The sequence below is a fragment of the Aphis gossypii genome, chromosome 3 (genome assembly GCF_020184175.1).
Source record: "Aphis gossypii isolate Hap1 chromosome 3, ASM2018417v2, whole genome shotgun sequence".
Classification (NCBI taxonomy): Eukaryota; Metazoa; Arthropoda; class Insecta; order Hemiptera; family Aphididae; genus Aphis; species Aphis gossypii.
In genome coordinates this window covers 31,165,627-31,190,043 of record NC_065532.1, presented here as the reverse complement: position 1 = coordinate 31,190,043, position 24,417 = coordinate 31,165,627, and the positions used below count along the sequence as shown (strand labels likewise).

The 24,417-nt window shown below is 31.0% G+C and overlaps 1 long non-coding RNA gene across 1 annotated transcript in view; it reads right to left on the bottom strand.

Annotated features, from left to right (window-relative positions):
• Positions 1–7,832, bottom strand: part of LOC126551259 (uncharacterized) — a 47,533-nt gene extending 39,701 nt beyond the window's left edge. Inside the window, exon 1 of the long non-coding RNA XR_007605130.1 lies at positions 7,669–7,832. This is a non-coding gene — a long non-coding RNA (uncharacterized LOC126551259). The remainder of the gene's footprint in view (positions 1–7,668) is intronic.
• Between the last annotated feature and the right edge of the window lie 16,585 nt (positions 7,833–24,417).

Sequence of the window (24,417 nt, the reverse complement as noted above, 5' to 3'; positions counted from 1 at the left end):
TTTATTATTGTTATTATTTATTGCATATCAAGAAATTCTCTCAATAATATGTAAGCAGGTACGGATCACGTTAGACAAGTGCTGACAATCGAGGGCCAATTAACATTTTTGTTAGTGCACAATTATTTTTAAACTATGTTTTATTGATTAGATATATGGACGTTTAAGGCAATAATGCCAATAAGCGTATATAATAGTCAGTGATAACTTAAATAATACCGAGGTGAGAACACAATATCTCACCACGCGACCAACGACGGGTTAACGATAGAACTAGAAACACGTGGTTTGTATATGACGTGTGTTTATGTTGTGGTAAAAAGAGACAATTATTGAGTTAATACGATATTAATATACGTTATAAATGTGAAAAAAAATTATAATACCTAATTAAAATAATTATAGCGTGTGTTTGGATAGGAAAAAATTACTTTTGAAAATAATCATTGTCTAGTTAGGAAGATCCACACACTATGATAACAAAAATTATACACAACACAAAACAACACTATATAATAATTTCCACACTAAATATTTAAGTACACGACTGCGACGTTCCGATGCACACGGAATAAAAAATAAAACGTTAACAAACCATTTATAAACGACCGGTATGTTATTATAATATTATTCATGGTAACTGGATGAATATCTTTGGAAATAATCATGCCGAATAAAAACTAAATAGTAAATGGGCAATAGCCATCGATTGATGGCTTATAAAAAGTGGTTCCGAAACGGTTAGTAGTGGATTACCCTTTGTAAAAACATAAGAGAGTGAATGCCTATGATTTTCGCCTCTTTAGAACAAAAAAAAAAAAAGAGATACAACTTTATGAATAATAATAACGAATATTTAGATTACATTTTAATTGATATTAATGTATAATCTTCTCGTGAAAAAAAAACATTTAAAATATATAATAATGTAATTCAATTATTGTATAATGTAACTGATATTTAGTTTCAAAACAATAGTCAAAATCAGTCATAATGAATTCTGAGAGGTGATCATTTATATTACTAAAAAAAGTGCATAACAAGTAACTGCAGAAGTAACCTAGTACAGACTGTCAAATTCGTACCAACTATCAATATACTAAAAACGTATGCTATTATATAAGTTTAAAAAAAAAATCATTACTTAGTACCTATACCAACCAACTTATTACTTTTTGTCAACATTTTTCTTTTAATTACAGACTTGGTATGTAATTCTAGCACTGCAAAATTCTGTTGTACATGCTTGTGTGTTAATATTATATGCTTTGTATCTACATAAATTTAATGAAATTGTGTTTTTAAGCTATGTTCGTATCCAAGGATGTGCTGAGCCCAGGGCTTGGAATGGACAGTTGTACAAATACGGTACAAAAAGTAAAAATATTTACCATTCTTGTTCACAAACTAATTTTATATAAACACAATATAGTATAAGTGTATAGTATACTATAAATACCATGATATTATGTATTTAAAGTAAAAAATTATGTGTTTTAATTCAGTAAATTCTACGTTTCGAGCATTAGTTGAAGAATAAAAAAAAATTAACAATAATAAGCATCCATGATGACAACCAGAAAAATAGCATACTTTAACGAGAATTCTTGAGTATAAAAACTGTCTACTGACATACTCAAGCCGTCATTTTTAAGTTAATTATAAATTGTAAGCTATATTATATTAAAAAGTGCAGAATTGTAATTGTCCACAACAAACTAACAGTAAATATAAGTACGTGAATACTCTTTTGTTTGATGCAAACCAACGTGTAGACGATAATAATATTATGTCTTAATGTTTCATATATAGATTGCAACACATGCGAGTAGGTACGGATATAATTGATATATTTTTTTCCGACTAAAAAATAGCGTCACAATTAAGGTACAAGAGAAAACGAATACTTCGATCAAAGATGTATATTACAACGTGTGAACACACAGACATGCTTATATTGCCAATGATATATACGTTGAGAATTCAAGATCGAAGAAAAATGCCAGTGGCATTGACTGTGCGTTTATCTTTCTATCGTAACATTTTCTTTGACGGCTGTCAAAGAGAAGACCTTTATCGTTTATTATGACGCTATAATAAGATTTCGTCGTAGAAATATTCGTTTCAGTCATTTAACGGTATATAATATTATATAGGAACGCAATTGGACCAATATAGACGCTTACGATTGTGGTCGTCGTGATGGAAGTTTTATTTTTATTTTATTCTAACTACTTTTTATAGGGGACTTTTTAGACGGTTTTCTTTCGTCGCGAGGATGCTTTGTAAACAATTTTCATTTGAAATGAATAAAAGAGGCATTTATATTTTGACGTTTGTATAGATCTCTTAACTGTATATATGCGTCATCACCTATGTGTATATATATTATATATTGAATATATATATAGATTATATCGTTAGAATGTTCGTGTTCGGTTTATAGTTTTAAAAAAGCAAATAGGCTTAAACTTTTATAGTATTCTGTTGAAAGCCAGACCGAGAATTCACCTACATATATAACACACACTTAATGTACACATAATGATTAATGATATGATATGGAGGTATATAATTTTAGTTAGTAATAATATGGGTAATATTATAGGAAACAGTAATGGGGTATCCGGAATACATAACACAACTATATAAGCCCCTATCAAATGGTAAAAAAATAAATTAATGATAACTATAATAATTATAACCTAGCTCATCACACAACGCCTATGTAAATTCATCGACGATGAACTAAAGGCATTGAAAATACGTTCGATACCAAATACTCTTAAAAACAAAAAAAAAACCACCATTAATATTCTAGTGAGTACCTCTATTATTTTTTCTATCTAAGTTTAAGAGAATTTGAAGGTATATAATAAATTTCCTACAGTATAAAATCCATACACACGAACCCTATAAGTAAGCCAGTGATTTTAAGATATAGTCACCTGAAATTTATTTTTATATCATCCTTGAAACAAATACGTGACGCACTAACAGATAACGTTCAACAAATTAAGAATATTATAGACTGTTGAGCGATCCAACGAGACATATACACTACAGCTAGAGAATTGATGTAGATTGTAGACAATGAAACTATTAATATATTATGTGTAATAACAATTATACATGTCCTCCGACGGACGTAGTCGTACATGGTACAACAAATAACAACACTATTATATCTAATAAAACGTCTATACACGATAAATAATAATTTATATTATTCGTGTACACCGGAGATCTCAAAAAGATGATTTATAGACTGTAGAACATACGAATCATTATGCGTAGTCCTGTCGACCGTCAAGAAAAACGTTGATGAGTTTCCACCATCGAAAATGGTTTTGTTTTTAAACGTAAGGGTATATAATATAAGACTAGAATAAAATCAGCTAGCGCACTCCATCTTCCACACGGTTGTGACGCTCAAAGATTGAATTATAACAAATTTATACCTTATTATGATTAACATATTAATATATATCAAAATGTTATCATTATAATATAATATAATATATACTAGCTGAGAAAAAACCTAACCTAACCTAACGAAACGATCTGTTACAGTTTGTTTGAAGATCAATATTTATAAACCAAACCGTTTACATCGATAACCGAAGAGATAAGACCCTACCCAAACGACACACATTGATTACTTATATACATTATACATACATATAACGTCTCCGGTAAACAAAAATTCGGTGACGAGACCGTAATATATTGTGCAATGTGCATATTTCGTACAAGTATTTTTCAAAATTCTTGAACGATATGAAACTCCTAAATTCTCATTGTTTGGTTTTTCTTATTTATCGAACATTCCAACTTATACGTAGTGTATATTATTATTATATGATGTGAAATTTTATAATAAATGAAAGTTGATGAATTGGCTACCTAAGTATTCGGGGACATATCAAAATATTTATATATATATAAATCTATTTAAAAGCAAAATAATTTAACTAACATTTAGTAATGAAGTATGAAAAAAGTAAAAAAATATTAATAAATATAATCGTTTAGTTATAAATGTTATTTCAATCAACATTGGAAATCCAAATAGAAAAAATTAGCTCTTAAGACTTAAAAGACTTCTACAAATTACCCCAAGAGAGATTCTAAGCATCGTCATTAGGAGGAAACAATAAAATAGCAAATCATAATAAAAGTATAATTAAAATTAAATAAAAGAAAAGCTCTAAAATTTGTCAGGTTACTAAAACAGTTTCATTATTTTATTATTACTTTTAAATAGTTTTAATTATTTCTACTATTTTTTAATGGTAAATGCGGTAAAGCTTTTAATAGATTTAGATTGTTTAATTTTAATTACTTATATTCAAAAAATAACTGTTGAAATATAAATATAAGATTTCAAGTTAAATTCATCAGAAACTATGAAATAATTTCAATGTTTCCGTTTATAACAAGGTTTGATAAATGAATTTTATGGTGGTCCAGATAATTTGAAAAAAAATCTCGATTTGCATATGCGAAACCTTGGTTTGGAGGATCTAACTGGAATCATAAATACAAATAAACTTTATAAGAACTTTTATCCTATGAGTAAAATAGTTAAAAATGAATTATTATTTCTATTTTTTTTTCTTATTTTTTTTAATTAACTTTAAAACCCCACTTAGTTAATAATAATAAATTGCACTTGCACCTATTCTATAACTAATATTAACTACACTTATTGTATTTGAATCGTACACGGTATTGAGCAAACACAAAAAAAAATTGTAGAATACCTACAACCTCAACAAAAGAATTTTTAAGTTACAACAGTTCCTAGCGAGTGACTATACACCAGGCCGAGACGTTCAGACGCCTTGTGCTTTATGATACACGATGATAATAAAATATTAATTGTAACTTATTAGTTGTGGTTCGAGTGCGTTTGAGAATGTTGCACGCAAAATGCGCACTAAACAAAGTGTAGACGATTTGTTTTGCACATTTATTGTGAAAATAATAAATTAAAATAATTGAAACGGAACGCACTGTACCTGAGCGTATGTATAAAACATATGAGGTAATAACGACTAAATCCGTTTAAACTCTTGCGCTGCAATAATTATTATACTATTACATCGTGCGTGCGTTCTTTGCTAAATGCATCGTGCCACCACCGTACCGAAAAATTGCCTTTTCTTAATACTACCACCGTGTAATGTATAAAATATTATCATAGAAATTTCCGTGTCGATTTACGTGGACGACGACGTCGAGTTTGAAAAATAATTATGGAGACCCGCTTATGGAAAATCGTCAATTCGTCTTCACGGCGTCGTCGTGCAGAGGGAGAGGGATGTCGAACCCGGGATTTAGACTCGTTCAAATCCTCGACGACGAGGTTCCGAGTAAAGAAAAATAAAACGCAAAACACAAAACAAAAAAATATCCCAACGAATCGCCTCGAGTGGTATTTACCGCCAAAGGCGTTCCAATACACTGTATACAATATTATTATATAAATACTATACCGTTGGTGGAAGTGAAATGTTTGCCCACTTCAGTGCGCACATAATACGATTCCGTTTTGTATTATAAAAATTCGCCGCCTTCGCTCGAGAAATGTATCGGAAAATACGTTTTTAATTGTTTTATGTAAATCGTTTCGAACCGCTCGCACCGCCTTGCGGTCCATTTAATCCGGCAAAGTTGGTCTGGAGTTTTTAATTTACGATTTACCGAAAGGAAACATTATATATATATATTATACGAATAAAGTACGAACGAAATATTATACTATCGCGCGTGTGTGTGTGTACGTCCCAGGTGGATAAATGGGCGGTATAAAAAAAAAACGAATACCTATTGTTTCTAAAGTGTTTTTATTTTTCGCGAGCGCCCGAGTTCGACTACCTACGACAAATTCGACTTTGGTTTGACGGACACAAGCCGATTATACTTAACAATAACAATATTGAAACGCCCCCCCCCCCGGAACACGTATCAATCGTTCGGTCGTTTCGTGCGCCGCTTTCGTTCCGAGAATTTTTCACTTACCGACTTCGTTCGGCTTTTAACTACCCACGGCCGTGTGTTAATTCCACTCGTTTGCTTTTATTTCTCAAAATTCGGTTTCTCAAAGGTACGCTTCACAGAAATGTTACTACCGTATATCCATTAGAAATAATCATCAAAATTTTATTTTATAAAATTATAGTTGTATAATACTATAGATATCAAATGTATTCGAATTGCTTGCCAAATTTCAAAATTACATCGAATTACGTACGTGTTTTATAGGGTGCAGCAATCCAATTGCATACTTGCATTGTATAATTCAAATATACGATAATGCAATCGTAAAATCGCTCTTTCTACTCGGCCAGACATACGACTGTCTGGCATCAGTTATCAAAGTTTAACTGTCGTAGTTAAAAATCGTACACATCTTTATGTCGTACTAATAGTATATTGTGTACATATATTTTTTAATAAATTATCTTAACTATGATCTCCAATTTAATAAATTATATTTTTTGTAAAAATGTGCACCTACCTATATTGATTTGTCTACGTTCTCAAACCAAGATATTTGATTATTTTCATACTTATCCACTATATCTCTTATGAAATTTTCTTTGATCATTACATCTCCACTTTATACTAATATATGACGAAGAATTTGTACTCGTACTACACAATTTTAACAACATATACGATTAAGTGAAGAAAGTAAAATACCGTGAGACACGTTAGTGATAATGCCACACGCAACTCGGAGGCACCAAAAATAAATCTCGCGTGCAATTCAGTTGTTATGATTTTTAATCTTTATCTGCCGCACGCAATTCGGGTATGCCACAATATTTATGTAATATAATGTATATATTACCAATTTTCACTTACATTTCTTTGACCTTAAAAACAAATATTTTAACTTTTTGTGTATTAAAAAAATGTATAGTTGGTTTAGAGGATATTAAATATCATGTTGTCCAAATTACCATCGAAACAATGGATTAGCTCAAACATCAATAACATTAATGTATTTATAATCTCATAAGTCATAATACTGTTACAACAATATAATAATGTAAATGTCTAATGATAGTTCATCATTAAGAAGTATTGTATAGTTGTAAGGTAAAATATACAATTGCACATAATATGACGTGTAGATTCATTTACAGTCTTACAATATAAAAACATGATTTCAATGTATTTATACATCACATCGTTCAATAATTGATAAACGAATGTAAACGACCAGTCAAAAACCATTAAATGTTACCTACTCAAAAGTTATAAGTTATATTTTAATTTTATAAATGAACTATATTTATATGATAAAAATTATGTTAAATATAAAATTCATCTAAATTTAAATTACAATTCCAAACTTATTGTTATCGCATAACTCATTTTTTTTCCTAATATAAGTTTATCTATATACCATTATTCATTAACAGTGATATTATCTACCTTCACGGCATGCCATTCCATATGTAAAGCTCTGTATACCTAATGCCCATACACTCATACGTTATATATTATTACCAGGGCTCGGATTTTAAAACATAATAAGCAACTAAAAAATCACACGATTGTTTTAAAAAAGCAAAAAAAAACATGGCCAAAAATTTACACGAACTAGTTATAAAAATGAAATAAAAAATTTAAAAAAGAAGGATTAATTACCATGTATTTCTCTAGATTTTCAGTAGTGGAACTGACTCTATATTGTCCGACGGAATATATTCATACATAGAAAACGAACTCTCTATACGCCCACTGAATTTATCGGTGCATACTTCATACAAAAGGTTTCAAATTACAACACTAAATCTTAAATTTTGAAACGATCGATATCGATGTTAAAGGCATACTGACCGTATAGGTACTGCACGCTATATTATTTAAATCGATAATCTATACTTTTAATACATTTAATAAACAAGCCGATAACGAGAACAATAATAATCGAATAGTCCGTATTCTGGGTTTTTACGTTTCTTATTAATTAATTTTTTTATTATTACTATAGTAGGTAGCATAATAAATATATAAAAATGCTACAGCTTAAATAACTGAAAAAATCAATAAAAGCATTTATATATACATACATGTATATTATATTGGTTTGTTTAGAATCAAATTGGTGTGAAACGAATTTATGTGTAAGAATTACATTTCTACTTCATATAATTATAAAAAAGAAGCTTATGCTTTAAAATCCGAGCCCTAATTATTATTACATAAGTATGCAATGTACATCGTACACATTGTTACATACACGATTACACCAACGTTGTTTTTGAAGCCAACTACGGTTATAATATTACTATATATTACGTATATTACAATACTATAAATGTTATTGCCGTATGTGCATCGGCGTCTCCGTCGTGAATCGCGGTTTTTTATACCATTATACGGCTTGTTATGTTTAATAATATCGTAATATTTCATTATGGCTGGTAGTGATGATTTAATATACATATTATAAGAACACGGCGAGAGTGTCGCTTGAAAGACTCCGAGTCGAGTGTGCAAAATTTTGCACCAAGGTCGTTTTTTTTAAAACTTTTTTTCCATTATTATCGCAAAACGAATAACGCACACGCATTATATAATGATATACACATGCCAATAGTGTCGCGTGCGAGACTGTCCGCCGCCGCCGCCGATGGAATCACCGCAGCTAGGAATGTCGTATTATACTATAATGTAATTTCAATGATAATATTGTTATAAGTAATAAACAATTACTATTAAAGTACTCATTATTGGATGACTAATTCTCACTGTTCCCGCCTTTTGCGCACGTAAACGACTGATGACGAATCTACGATTATAAAATAACGAAGAATTATCGTTACCGTCGTCGTTCGATATAATATGTCATTTCATAACAAATATATATAGAACGTGTCGGATCGATATTTGCGAACGGTTATAAACTGCAATGAAACCAATCATTTTCGTCCACGTCTATACAGTGCGAAATTAATTTAAAAAGTATAATTTACTTTATATACTAGTACAGTGTATGTATTATATATATAAATATATATATTTATAAGTTTGATCCGCTCAGAAAGTAATTAATCAAGCAATTAACGCTTGCGACGTTACTCGAATATTTCCTCACAGCGTTGGTTTAAAAATAAATTTTAAATATTCGCCAATCGAATAAATGAATATTAAACTGCAAAATAATTTTGAGAAAACATGACGTATTCCGAATTTACGTATAGGTTATATTATTATAAAACGTGTACACACATACGTACACAGTAGTTCATTTTCACGCTAGACGAAATTCAATGAAATGAAAACATCGAATACAATATTAATTTACTATTATTATTATTATTAAAAACAGATATGAACTTCACACTAATTGGTTTTTAAATACCAAATCATTTCTTAATACCGCGTCGTTCATTAACGACGTACCTACTACACCTCGTATTGATGGACTTCATGGAGTAGCCGAGTTTTAATTTATATTCCAACACACGTCAATAATTACTGTTACAGACATTAATTTACGAGTAAAAAATCTACCACCGCGGGGTCCAGTCTTAAATAATGCACGATGCGTACATGATACACCCTCCTCCGCCCTACACGCCGGATCGGAAAATGTGAAATTAATTTTCTACATGCGTGGTTTCAAAAATGTCATTTACCCGCGAGAAAATTGCATTTATAATATTATAATATCGTATACTATTCCATAATATAATATATTGAACGCGAACGTTCGATTTAAAAACCCGTGAATAATCTAATCGCTTGTGTGCGCGCCTATAATAATATATAGGTACGTACTTATGATATTATGCACACGCGAAATTGAGCAATCGACAGACTCGCCGAACGTTCTATGAATACGTCGTGTACGCAACAAACCAACATAATATTATGATGGTATCGTCGTACGCCGAGTGCTAGAGAACGCGACACGGAATGAAATTTCGTATTTTTCGGTTTCGATTTGTAAATAATAATAACAATAATAATTAATAAAAATCCAATATAAACGATATATATATATTATAATCTATATATATATCGTGAATGGCAACCGTCAGGACTTCGAGTAAAAAATATAGACGAGCTACAATTGAATCCCAATTAATTTCAGCCAAACCCAGTGCGTGTGTGACAATAATAATAGTGTCTTGGTCGTAATTAAATTAATTTCTCGACGCGCACTGCGCTGTATATATCATAATATGTACACCTAATATATACAACTGTACGTCTGTGTAATATATTTGTACACGATAAGTCGATTGTTTTTTTATTTCTCCTGACGGTGCGGTTTTTATTTCGTGTCACCGATCAAAAATCGACTTGGGCGTCACACTGCCGCTGCATGAAAAACACCTGACATTTAAAATGGTCTGTATATAATAACAATAACGCGATTCTAATAGACGTAAACAGAGAGTTTAATGGAAAAAAAAAAAAAACTTGGCAAACGACTGCAAATTGATATGCACTCCTCCCTCTCGGCGAGCGACACGTACGTTGTACAAAATTATCCAGTTAACAACGTAATAAACGTGAACGGAAAATTCGTTTTAGAGGAGATCAACGAACTTCTATAATATGTCATACATATAACATATTATGCGTGATATATAGCTGTGGCAATAAACGTATTTACGATTGTTTTTCAGTGCGAACCATTTTACTTTTCCGTTAAAATGAAAATACACTGTTCGGCAAATTTGTTTTGCCTTACGCGCGCGACTTATATACACCGTCCGTATATACACGTAAAATAATAAGTACGCAGTAAAACTCACGGGCAACCTAGGTTTTGAACGCTATATAGATTGTAGCAATAAAAAAAAATATAGACCCACGCCTTGACATTTGACCGGAACTCTGTTTTAGTTGTACCGCGATTGAAAAATGAAATAAACATGATTAATAAGGTAGCCGCTAATCATAGTACGATGATAATAGACTATTACCTATATTATAGTAAAAGAATTTTATCTCGATTACTGAGTGTTCATTACACCTTTAATCATTGTAACCTGACGATGTGAACTGATGAAAGTTGCAGACAAGGTTTTCCTAAAAACGAACAGATGGCCAAGTCTAATGATTACTTCTATTTTTTTTTTTAATTACGCCAAAATAAATGTCTAACACGATGATTTCATACACGACATTTTTTTCGGAACAAAACTCTAGTAAAAAAATAGTGTGTATAATTACATTCGTTTTATCAGATGATTTCCGGTTTTAGTCGATAGAATATTATACATTTTTAATATAATATTATATTTCATAGTGATAGTATAATAAACCCTAACCACATTTTTCTGATAAATAGATTCCTTGCGTGTTTATTGATATAATCCATAAATTCTCATTAAAGGTTTTATACGTACCTACAACAATAATAATAACAATATATTTAATTAATAACATGCAAACAAAGTATTCAAATATTTTTGTCTCGTTCATACGTTTTAAGTACAAAATAAAAAATAATACAATTATATTATGTTATGCGAGACGTCTAGGTATTGCATCCATACAACAAAGTATGATATATAATATTTTACAAACGTTCGTTGCACTCATGTTTTTGAATTAAAGCGTACCTACAATGTTGAATGTACAAAAACTTTAATATTTGTCGGTAACATACAATACACCGTATACTTTGTACATATTTATCCCAATCGGATATCCATTACACATTACGTACGCCGTAGAAGTTTAATTGAGTTTTTGAAAATTAATATTTTAAAGTAAGCACATGATATTATAATACTATCATATAGCATTTTGTAGGGTGGAATTAAAATATACGAATATGAAATAATTAATTTCGCTCACCTCTAAGCCTGCCTACATCATAATATACTCTTATTTAAAAAAATAATGTATGAATACGTAATACATACTTTAAACAGTGAACAGTGAACAAGGACAGGTGTGCCATCACACTGTACGAGATTTAAAAACGTTTATTATCGCATTATAACAAACGGCTTTACCTAAAACTTTTTTTTCAGAATTGTAATCGAATACTTTTTAAATTTATATAATATACAACCTATAGTTCATATATTTATGTAGTTTTAATTATAATAAATCACATATACCCACTTCCGACATCCGAAGAAGTCTGAATTTATAAAAAAAAATAAAACACACAAATATATTATTATATTATATACGTACATTATTTAATTGTTTAGTACCATAGGAATTTTCTTATTATAAATAATTATTTTCACGTTATCTTTTTCTTTTTTTTGTATTTTACTTAACTTACATTTTGTGGGAACAAAAATTATGTACTTTAAATTAATAACAAAAGCTGTCGGCTGTCAATATGGCTTATCAACAACTGCACCAAAGTAGACGGGGAAAAATGTAATGCCTCTGCAAAAACCTTAGCTCCGCTGTCTTTGAGAGTATACACAATATTATGAAACCGTTGTAAAACCGTCTATACGAGTTTCTTAATATAATAAGGTTAAAACATAAACGACAACGAACCACGAACACATACACAATATTATAATATGGCCCGTAAACACAACAAATTTGCGCGCTCGTCGGATATCGTTTGAGCATTTTATATCTCACATTTTACAGCGTACAAACGACACCCGTCCGTAGAATGCTATTACGCAATTCAAGCATTTTTTTTTTCTACACTACCGAATTAACCTAGTTTATTTTTTCATACGTCGTCGTCTAAGTACTCTGTGCGGTAATAATGATAATAATAATAATAATAATATCACCTGATAGGCATGAAATAACGACCGGTAACGGACAACGTCAACGCATTTTTATGTATACGAGCAGGCAGGCACTATAATACGTCTATAAAATAATGAACTTATCATGAGCGAGACGCTCAACGGTGTGCCTATCTGTGTTATATTGGCGTAGGTGTAGTTACGGAGAGTATTGTACTATATACCACCGACCACGTTATTATGCTTACTGCGTTTTACGGTCTTTTGTTTCGTATATATTAATATATAATATCTCTCTTTCTCTTTATCTAAATTTTTAACTCAGTCTGCAAGACTCATATTACATTATTATTATATTATTACTAAACGGTCGGACGGTCGTCCCAACGACGGGTTATTATTATTTTTTTCTATTCTCTTGGTTGGGAAATTTTGTATCTTCTATATTATGCCCAACTATATACATTCTCCTACGAAAGGCGTTCCACCGATTACGATCGCGGACCGCGGACCTCGCGTGCATAGGTGTTGTATGTATGTATGTGTGAAGTCGACGTCGACGTCCTCGTTCTCCTTTCAACTGAGTCCCGTCGGTCATTGGGGAGGTATTGGAGACACGATATCCATCTTCAACGAGTTATGTATCCTGGTCGGCGTTCATAATATTGTATATTATAGGTATATTATATATTAAATGCGTAAACCGGAGGGTTAGGTCAGGTTAGTGTACTTGGATCGTGCTCGTGTACAATATATAGAATAAATACAGTGGACTTAGGTGAAACAATATAACCGTGGACGTTATAAAGAAAACAAACAGGAATTTCATGTTGTGTTACGAAAATGGTTTTAAAAGCGTGTGTGTATGTGTGATACGACTAGATACGGCGCTGTTAATATAGTGTCTATATGGATGGTAAACGTATTACAAAGAGAGAAAGAGAGAGAGAACGATATAGACTTAATTGTTATACAAACGGAGGCGCAGCAGCGTCCAACACGTTAGAATTCCAGTATATACTTAAACAGTGTCGCTGGACGGAGATAACAACGGACTACGGAATCTTACGTAACGCATTTCGAGGGGAGGAAAGATGAATAGTAAAAAAAAAAAAAAATGAAAATAAAACCTCCCATAAAATACCTATAGCGGAAACTATGAGAAAATGTGCGTGTTATCGATGCGACGATAAAATATACCTTTTTATACACTGCGTGTGTATAGATATTACTTAATGTTGCGTTAATAATACGAATATTAATACTGGCCGGCCACAAAGCGCGCCAGGCCTATTGTATTCCCGCGTATACGAACACTATTTACATTATAATATAGTGTAACCACAACGATTGCCCGCCTGCCATACACGCGGTAACTATATATGTACCGAACGCGTTCAAGTCTATATTAATATACACACTGTGGCGAAGTTATCTCTGTAAAACGTCCGTTCCATTCTTGTACCGAGCTGTATAATATACGCGTGTCCATTATTGCACCTCAGAAAGTTCCTTTATCGCCGCACTCATTATTACCGCCTGTACGTCTCGACCCGTTTATCACGTCCCCGCAACAGCACGCATGTTGTGTACATATTATAGGTACCTACGGTTAAAGGGTGCTTCGAAATCGACGATTCCTGTGTTAAGAGACGTACGTTCGACTCCGTCTGTGAACCATTTGAATCGGTCGTTTCGAGTATCCCGTCAAATTGCGAAGGTGTTATAAAATATGTAATAAAATAAAATATCCTCGAAGGACTAAGACGTCAATTCAACGCGTTTTCGGAATGAGCGAAAAATAACGTCTGTGGTTCTTTCACGCCGCGATTTAGGTAGATTTAAATTATTGAGCGGCATACCGTAGTATTATATTATGGAGTTGAGATGTATTTTTTTGTATCCAACGTATCTTTAAAAAATATACTTTTATAATATAGTTTATTGCGACCAACAGTATTTTCATCATTTTTTCGGATCGAAAAAAAATAACAAAATGTTTTAAGTATACGAAAATTCTAGTCCCATAATTGAAAAACCTCACGACACATATCCTATATACTGCATTTGAACGTAATCCGTTGAATACTCATCTCCTTGTAATCCATATACATTTCATCGCACTTGTTTAAGAATCCTGTGATTAGTTCCAAAATGTATCCTTCATATCTGTGCTTTTCTCGAAACGAAACGCCAATCCGATAAGATTTCACATAATTACGACTTGATGAAAATCGGGTTTTTCTGAAAATGAAAAAAATATAGGTTACCCTATTTTATATACATATCGTATAATATATGAACGACATCTAACGAAATTTTATAATGCATAAGCATTACGTTTAGAAGTTATTATATGCAAATATACTGAAAATCTTTCGATTGAAATTTACATAACACATTACTCCAACACTATAATCTTGTCATCATAAAAATAGACGACCTACAGCATGTATTGTAAAAATAATATGACATGTAGTGATTTAAATGCTAACTTTTACCATATTTTTAAATTTTCTACCTTTGATATGGTAAGATTTACCACAATATATTAATTACATTTCATATTTTTAACTTTTTAAGTAATTAAATTTCAAGTTCATAAATATTCGGTGAACGATAGTTTTGTTCGTCCAAATGTATACAGAAAATTGCGGGTACACGAATTGATTATATGACATGGAAGTAGCCATTTAACCATCACACTTTTATGCATATTTAACGTGTAAAATTAGTTAAATTAGATGTATGTGTACTGTGTACACTACTGTAGTCAATATTTAACACTCAAATTTAACATTAAACATATTTTACAGTGTAAACTATAATCGTAATTTATTAAACATCGGATACAATTATAAGAAGCGCTAAAATTGTAAAATACATAAATAATAATAATAATTAAATTTTTCTAAATTGTCTTAATCTTATAAACGAGTATCTTACTTCGTTACAAACAACATTGTTATAATTTAATGACAAATTACAAAAATATGACCAATATGGTTACTAAGAAGTGTATGATTTATTTTTAAATTAAGTGGAGAATATATATCTTGGCTTTAAATATTTTAAATATATTAAGGTCACAGAAATGTTCCTTCTCGCACATCAGCACATTTTATACTATTAAACATCATATTTACTTATTAAATGTATGAACATATGTTGTACATTTTTTCTTTTTTAATAAAAATATATAATATATATATACATACATTATACATATGTGTGTATATTAATAGTTCACTCAAGCAATTCGAAGAAAATGAGAATATTTTTTTTCTGTCAAAATGTTTTTAGGGAAAATTGAAATACTTTAGTTGATTTGGAGTACTTTAGAGGGAGAAATGAGTCTCCTAGTCTCCTAATCTCACCCCCTCTATACTTCCATCAATGAAATGTTTGCTCGAATTTACTTTTCGTGTCACCGTGAGCTGATGAAAGATTAGCCGAACTCCGTCGTCGCTATCGGCGTGCCTTTATCATTGATAAATTTTATCAATACATCTTTATTAATTTTACGCGAGAAACTACATGTGATATATTATCATTTCAATCTCAAGTGTGCCTCTACCTAGTTATAGAAATTAAAGCGACCGCTAAATAAATATCATAAATCCTACAACGCGGAGTCTATTTATTGGAAGCCTACATAATAATATATTATATACGTATACGTTATTATTATTGAGAGTTGGTTAAAAAATTTTTTATTAAGGACGTCGAGCTATCACTCGATATTTCGTCGGTTCACAATCCGTTTATTATATACAATTACAATATAGAACCGAGAGTGTTATCAATATGAATATACGGATTGGATTCCTTCCTGACTGAAACGTTGATCAAATGCAACGGACATCCATTGTGCATTGTACGTGCAGTACAACAAAAGAAACATTTAAATTATCAAATACGATATTATAAGTTATTATTATTATTACTAGTAAATTGTTAAGCTCAGCGTGGCGCAGCGGTGGCTGTGCGGAGCTATTCTGACGGGTACTTCTAGGGTGTGTTCCGCTCACAATGATCTGATCGAGTGCGTCTGACAACCCGGACAGGGAAGCGGACAATGCGTTTCACGCAATGGCTCGATTCAGATTTAACCACATGAGAAGCATTTAATCTTCGTACACGTTTATTATACAGACATATTATAGAGCACTGCAGTACCTATACACGCACGCGTATAGGTATAACGGTATTAATGAAAGACTATTTATGTGCTCTAAATAACCATCATATTGTTCATATTACCCAGCCAACCACTGGCATATTTAAAGATTAAATATTGTGGGTGCTTTTGTAGAAAAAAAAACCGTGTAAAAGAAGCGATTGTATAGCTCAAATATCTAATGTGAGAATATTTATAATTATCATGGACGGGGGAGTAACAATCACTCTTATAATCCCGAAATACGCCATTGAAATCCAACAATTTTGCTAATACACGTTACCTCTTCACTTCCACCATAAAAAAGTTGCTTAAGAAATTATAATTTTATTGCAATATATTTTTACTGAAAATTACATACAGAAAAACTAGTTTTTTTTTTTTTTAATTCAACAATTCATAATGTGCATTATACATTTATGAATAAAAAAAACTTATTTTACTAATTACAATCTACAGAAAATGTTGTTGTTTATATTAATTAAAACATGTTGTACATTTATTAGTAATTAACTCTTAACAAATATCCTTGTGAGATGTGGACTTTTTAATGTTAGCATCAAACTTCTAAGTCTCACAGGGCTCATCGACCTATTAAGAATATTATTTAGAATATCATAAGCTATTATGGCCCCACAATGCATTAAGATAGGCTTCGGCGCCACTGAACTATGAAGTCAGAAACGTAAGTGGATTGATGAATCGATCGCAAAATATGGCAAAACATCAAATTTAAAAGTAGAACATTGGCAGCGGTCTTCAGTTTATGATATCACGTAAATGTGCATAATATATTATTATGTACGATACCCAATTTATAGTTGATTCGTTATTTGTACGTTATCCGCGAAAATTCGTTTCAAATATAATAACGTATGAGCAAAAAATGTATGTATACAACGAATGTCACGGATACGTGAAAATAATACTATATATTATAATATTATAATTTTGAATCATCGTATTCGTAATATCAAGCATAACAACAGTATGGATAAATTAGTATGATAACGACATCGACGAACGGATATCACATTGTAAATGATAATATGCTACTTCACCGTCCGACATTTAGTAACATAATATCATATAAGACGGCGTTCCGTATAGGCAGTATAGGTACATTACTGCGTAGAAGATAAATTTATCGCAATCGGATACTTTTTTTTTACGTTTTCACGTTTGATTTTAAATACGATTAAGGTAACATATAATTAATATTACAAACGAATGGAATCAAGCCATTCTTATGCATTTTGCGTACAATCCGCTTTCATTATGAAATACACAATCTATATTTAAACCACAAACCGCTGACTATTGACATGCAAAACGCTGGACAATGTAGTCTTGATTTTAATTAAAATGTATTTATTTGTTTACTTAACTTTGAACAATCTTAGTTAGTAAAGCAATGAACCAAAGTTAATGATTAAATAAATGTCAATACATCAATTCAATTTTGTTTTTTTAATTTTTTTTTTTTTTTAATATTATTAAAAGCAATAAATGTTTATTTGACTGAACTAAATTGATGTAACAACTTTAAATTTAAACTAAAAAATTTAAAATATGTTTTCAAAAAATAAAAATAAACTTGTTATTTTAATATTATCAAAAATGAACCTATTATTTTAAATAATATTTTAATTATTTGTTTCACTATTGTTATTATTAAAATTAATCTTAAATTGTCACTAACAAATTTTATATTATATTATTATCGCTATTATACTTAAAAAATATACTTCAAAATATATAGTCCTAAAAAATAATATATTAATTAAAATATTACTATGATTTACGTTGTCTATATTTTTGGGATTTTAAAATTAAAGTTAATATTTTTTTTTTTTTGAATAACAAACATAAAATCTAAAAAATCCATATCAAATATTACTTAAATCACGTAAATATAATTTCAAATTTAATATATCAGGTAAAAATATAAATTCTTTATACAGCAATATACCTGGATATTTTCTAGACTTACAATGATGAGATTACTTTTACCGTAGCTTTCCGGTGGTATTACCTTTTTGAAAATTACTGAGACATACTAAAAAACAAAAACCTTTAAAAGTAACATCATTACACATATTTTATTCTATATCTATTTAATAAAAACGTATATTATGTTTTATTACATAATATATATATATATATATATATTAATCCATTTTATTTATTTTAAATTAATACAAGTATTTTGTACTAGAATGCACGCTAACAAAAACAAATTATAAATATTTAAAAGGAAAAAATGTGATGTATTATACCAAGACTTTGTCGTACGTCAACAAATTATTAATTTCGCTTGGCAGCATACGCAAAAAAAGATAAATGCATTGAAATACATTGAGTTTTCATTAATCAGACAATTAATTATAATTTGTAAATAGATATTTTCCCATGGTAAAAATTTTGAACACAGTTTTTTTAAATAACAAGTAGTATTTATATAACTGTAATATAAACTTTACATATGTACATTTTTATTATAAAGGATCATACTATTATTATTATATACACCCATTATCCATCAGAACGAAATATAAGGTGAAAACAAATGATATGTTTTAAAGCAGTTATGATAGTATAGTAACAACGTCCACGGAAGAATTTTAACAGAATTGTACGCCGTGTTTATTTTTTAGGCTAATAATATATTATTATTCGTGTATAAACAAATATTATTTTCACACTAGTTTTCGCGTGAAATTAATATCATTATCCGAAAACTCACGTGGTAGAGGTCACAGCAGTCGCATGCACTATCGTCGTCCGTACATGTAATTAAAAAATCAAACCAACAGCGGATGCGTTTTTTCGCGCGCGCTTATAGTCCTGTTTTTTTATTGCAATTCCCACCACTAGTTTTCGCCTCATTTGGCAAATGTCATTGGATTTGGTGCAAGACTACTCTTGGACGGAAAAATAATTATAAAATTACATACACACACACACACACACACACACACATACCTACATTGCACGATCAAGGACGCCCGGTGCGTTTAAAAACACGAAAATCGAAGACTCGTTGCCAAACAAGGATTACACTATTATCGCACGAGTACCTCCTATGTATTTTTTTTTATTAATTATTACCATCGATAAAATACGTTTCAATGCATTGTCGTCGAATTCGGCTGATTTACAAATCGGTTTATACTTTACGACTGCTGCTCGAACGCATGTCAGACATGATCATTTTTGCTGCTATAAAATAATCAAAAAATTGACCTTAATTTATATTATGCTAATAATAATAACAGCAACAATATCACCAACACGGAGCGCATATAATTAATGCGAACTGTGAACTCGGTTTTAAATAATATTATGCGATTTACATTGTGCATGTGTGTGTGTGTGTAATGTGTATGTATGAGTGTGTATGTGTGTGTTTGCAGATGGCTCTAAAACCATAGCTAACGGTGTTTATTTTTACACCATGTGTCCGAATGTGAGAGGGACTCCAGTGACCTCGAAATGGCGAACAGCTGCTGTTTGTGGTAAGACGCAAATGTCGATTTCGAAAGAACACGTAACGACGACCGTGTGCCGTGCGGTTTATACCACGTCCGGTATAATAACGGCCTACGATGAAATTTTTACACTCATATTCACGGTGTACGCATTGAAACCAAACCGAATCGACAAACAAACTAATAATTATGCTTTTTTTCTCCCCCACTATATCTGTTTGTCATTATCAATAGCAGTTTAGAATGACGATTGACTTCTGGTTAAGATATTAATCTATACTATATTATAATACTTTATTCGACTATATAATTAATTTTACCGCGGTTTGCATTAAATTTTGTTTTGCAGTTTATATTAATCGGACAATATTTGTGCAGTAATTTTAAATTTGATTTAAATCTCGATCGAATATCCAACTATACGTATTAGTAGAAATATTATGTTTAAAAAAATACCATAATCACAAAAACATAAAAATATTTATAAGTTAAATTACGAGAGCCAAATTGATGAAATAGAAATTCATCGTTTTGTTCGTAGCAATCAAGTTTTAGTGTTTAGAACAAGACGTGTTGAGAAGAGTTGATTTTAAGTGCATTGCAAGAGTTCAAAAGTGATTGACATTTCGGTGAGCAATATATAAGACTAACGAGAGTCATTAGATATAATATGACTAGTGTCATATTATCTAATTACATTCGTTTAAGTTTGACGCGTTAAAGAGGATGACCAATACCGCGTTTGTGTATGTGTGTACAAGGAACATGACGTTATATTATGTTCCATGGATACGTGACGGACGTACGCGGACTGGTACTGCCACACATTAAATCTAAATGTAAAAAAAAAAAAATATATAAATAAAAATTATAAAGGTTGCTGCAATTATTGGAAAGGTTAAATACTTACTACGGTTTCGTTCAAATCGAAAATAATAATATTTATTATTGTATTGCCGGCGTATGAAGATCGAGTGAGATGCGCCCAACGTGGTAGGGACAATATAATAATAGGTAATGATATTATTATCGTATATGTTCGAAGTGATTGAAACGTCAAAGAGGTTTTGCAACACGACGTCACGTAACATTATAATTTATAATAGCAATAACATTAATATTATTACACGGCCAGTGCCAATATTATCGTTTTCAGACGTTTTTCACGCCACGACTGTTGATTAATAATATAATTATTGGTATTTTATCTGTATTATAGGTACCTATACATATACAAACACCGCTTCGTTTCCTTTTATGTTTAAATTACATTGTATTACACTGCACGACGCAATACTGAACCTTACGAGAAAAACTAATTTTCAAAAAATATTATTACTTTAATAATACTTTTTTTTTATTATTATTTTTTTAAATTTAAAAGTAGGTACGTGTAATAGCAATATGAACGTAAATAAAATATATCAAAACACGTATAAGTATACAGTGCTGGTATATTTCACGGAGGAGACTGATTTATTGACCGTGTCTTATCGATTTTTTCCGAACATATTTAATTTGATTTTTATTATTGAATAGACACAAATATATTATAATTTATAGCATGTATAATACGCGTCACGATACACTCGTACATGATGCATAATGCATACATTATATATGATTACAAATTGTCTCCGGTTAATAGTAAATAAAGTACGCCAGTGATCAATAATGGTATTGAATATTTTCAAATAAATGTAATCTGTCAAAACGTCGATAACGGAATAATAGCATGATATACATATTATTATAAATGGAAGACGCGTTGCGCGGTATAATTAAATTATGTTAAAAAATGATAAAAAAAAAAAATAATAAAATACACAACAAAATTAATATACAGGTATACGCGATTGTTACGTCGACCATTGTCGTCTCTATAGAGCTACACGCTGTTGCGAGGTTGAATGTCGTGTTGAAAATCACCCATCATTGAACTTGAAGAGAGCCGGAGAACAATCTACGAAAACACGTTCTCGGAAATAACGGGAATTAAATCGTTTTGCGCGGCGAGGACGTCCGATTTCCCATAGAAAATGTATAAGTGCATTTGAATAAAGCGGCGCGGCGGCGGTTCGTGTTCCTAGTATTTTCCATTTCAAAAGGTTAATAAACTTACTGGTGAGCTTTTCGAAAAACAAATTATTTATTTCGCAACGTTTTTGCGTCGCTCTCGGGAAAACGAGCAAATCGATTAAAAATTGTTCATTGACCTATAATATTAATAAAAATATTATATTACGCGCTGTATTATAATGCGGCGCACAGAGAGAAAGCATTTTTTTACGAACCGAGCTTATATCGTGTGCTCACACATGCGTACGTCGCGTAGTCCGCAGATAATATTCGTTCGCATGTAAAGGAATCGAGGAGTCGTACGAGTGCAGTCAGTGCACACACACACACACACACACACCTCAGAGTGTACGATGATTTGTATACATAAATATGATATGTAATGTAGAGTGCACGACAACTGGGCAATAAATCAATACGCGAGACTATTAGAAAATAATAATTTAATAATCGACGTCTGCGATACGCGGCGCGTATAACAACGCGTATGATTTATCTGGCCGTTTAAATTTTATATAATTTTATTAACACGTCGTATCCTCCCGAACCGATTAATGGCGAACGGACGTCTTCCGCCTCTCTAATATCATCCGTACCTGTCGTGCGATCGCGTAATATTATTATTAGGTAGGTAGGTATGCGCATATTAACGATCGTTATTACGATATCTCATTTACCGCCGTGTACGCACAATACGAATATATTGATTTCGGTCGCCCACGTGAACCGTTACAAACGTATAATAACGCTCCGCTCTATAGACCATCGTTTCCTTTGCGTCTCGGAACCGGAGACGATAAAATTTAAACCGTTCGGGCACATTGTGTGTGTGTGTGTACCTACTACCACTACCATAATCGTTGTATATACCTGTACGCTTCGAGACCGGGGCGTAATTAAAACGGCGATTAAATGCCTCAGCGGCGGCGGCGCGTTTATCGTTACACGATATACCACATATCCCCGGAGAAACGCGGAATCGCTCACACATTTGCAAACTAGGTAGCTATATATAATAATGGCGATATGTAAATGCCATTCATAATTCACTAGTTTACCGCGTCGTCGTAACTAAAATATAAAATAACCGAAATACCTAACCTAACCGAAATATAATATTATCTCGTGTGTGTGTTAATGATTAATATATATAAGAAGTCGTAATAATATCATAATACAGTTATAAGTGATTTTTTTTTTTTTTTATCATTTTCTCGTTTAAGACAAACGCGATTCGCGCACGTTTACCTGTTAACTACCTATATAATCGTAATACGCGCGTGAACCGAACGACGGGTCGTATACTGCAGTCGAAGGCGTTTTCGGCTATCAGCTCAGTTTACGATTTTGTGAATTTTAGTACGACTACATTATTACTATGGTAGTTTTGGAATCGAAACGAAAAGTATATAACGCCACTGTATAACAATCATTAACAAAGTTTAAAATACATCATCGAAGGTTAAAGCGTATAGGTACGTCACGGCGTAATTGCAAAACGTTGCTGTACAATATAATATGTGTGATAATTTGACATTAATTGTGCAGCAACTGATGAATTGGCGAGAATTTTTAAATTGCAGTATTTTTCGCGAGCGTGACATTTCAAATCGACACAATTTGTAATTATATTGACGTAAAACGAACATTTAAAATATAGATCCACAAAGGAAAATAAAAATAACCTTTTAAACTTTAATTGTATTAGCTGTAGTATATATATATTATATTATATACTTATTATAGTAATTATGAAAATTTCATTATATTATAGTTTAATAGTAATTTATCACCCATGTAAGCAAAGTTAAACCAATTAAATTGATTATATGTGATCGAGCTAAAGCAGATTTTAATTTATTTTATATACAATTAAACTTAAATACATTTGAATTTCATTTACATTTTCGTAATGAATTTTATTCTAATAAATTAATGATATGTA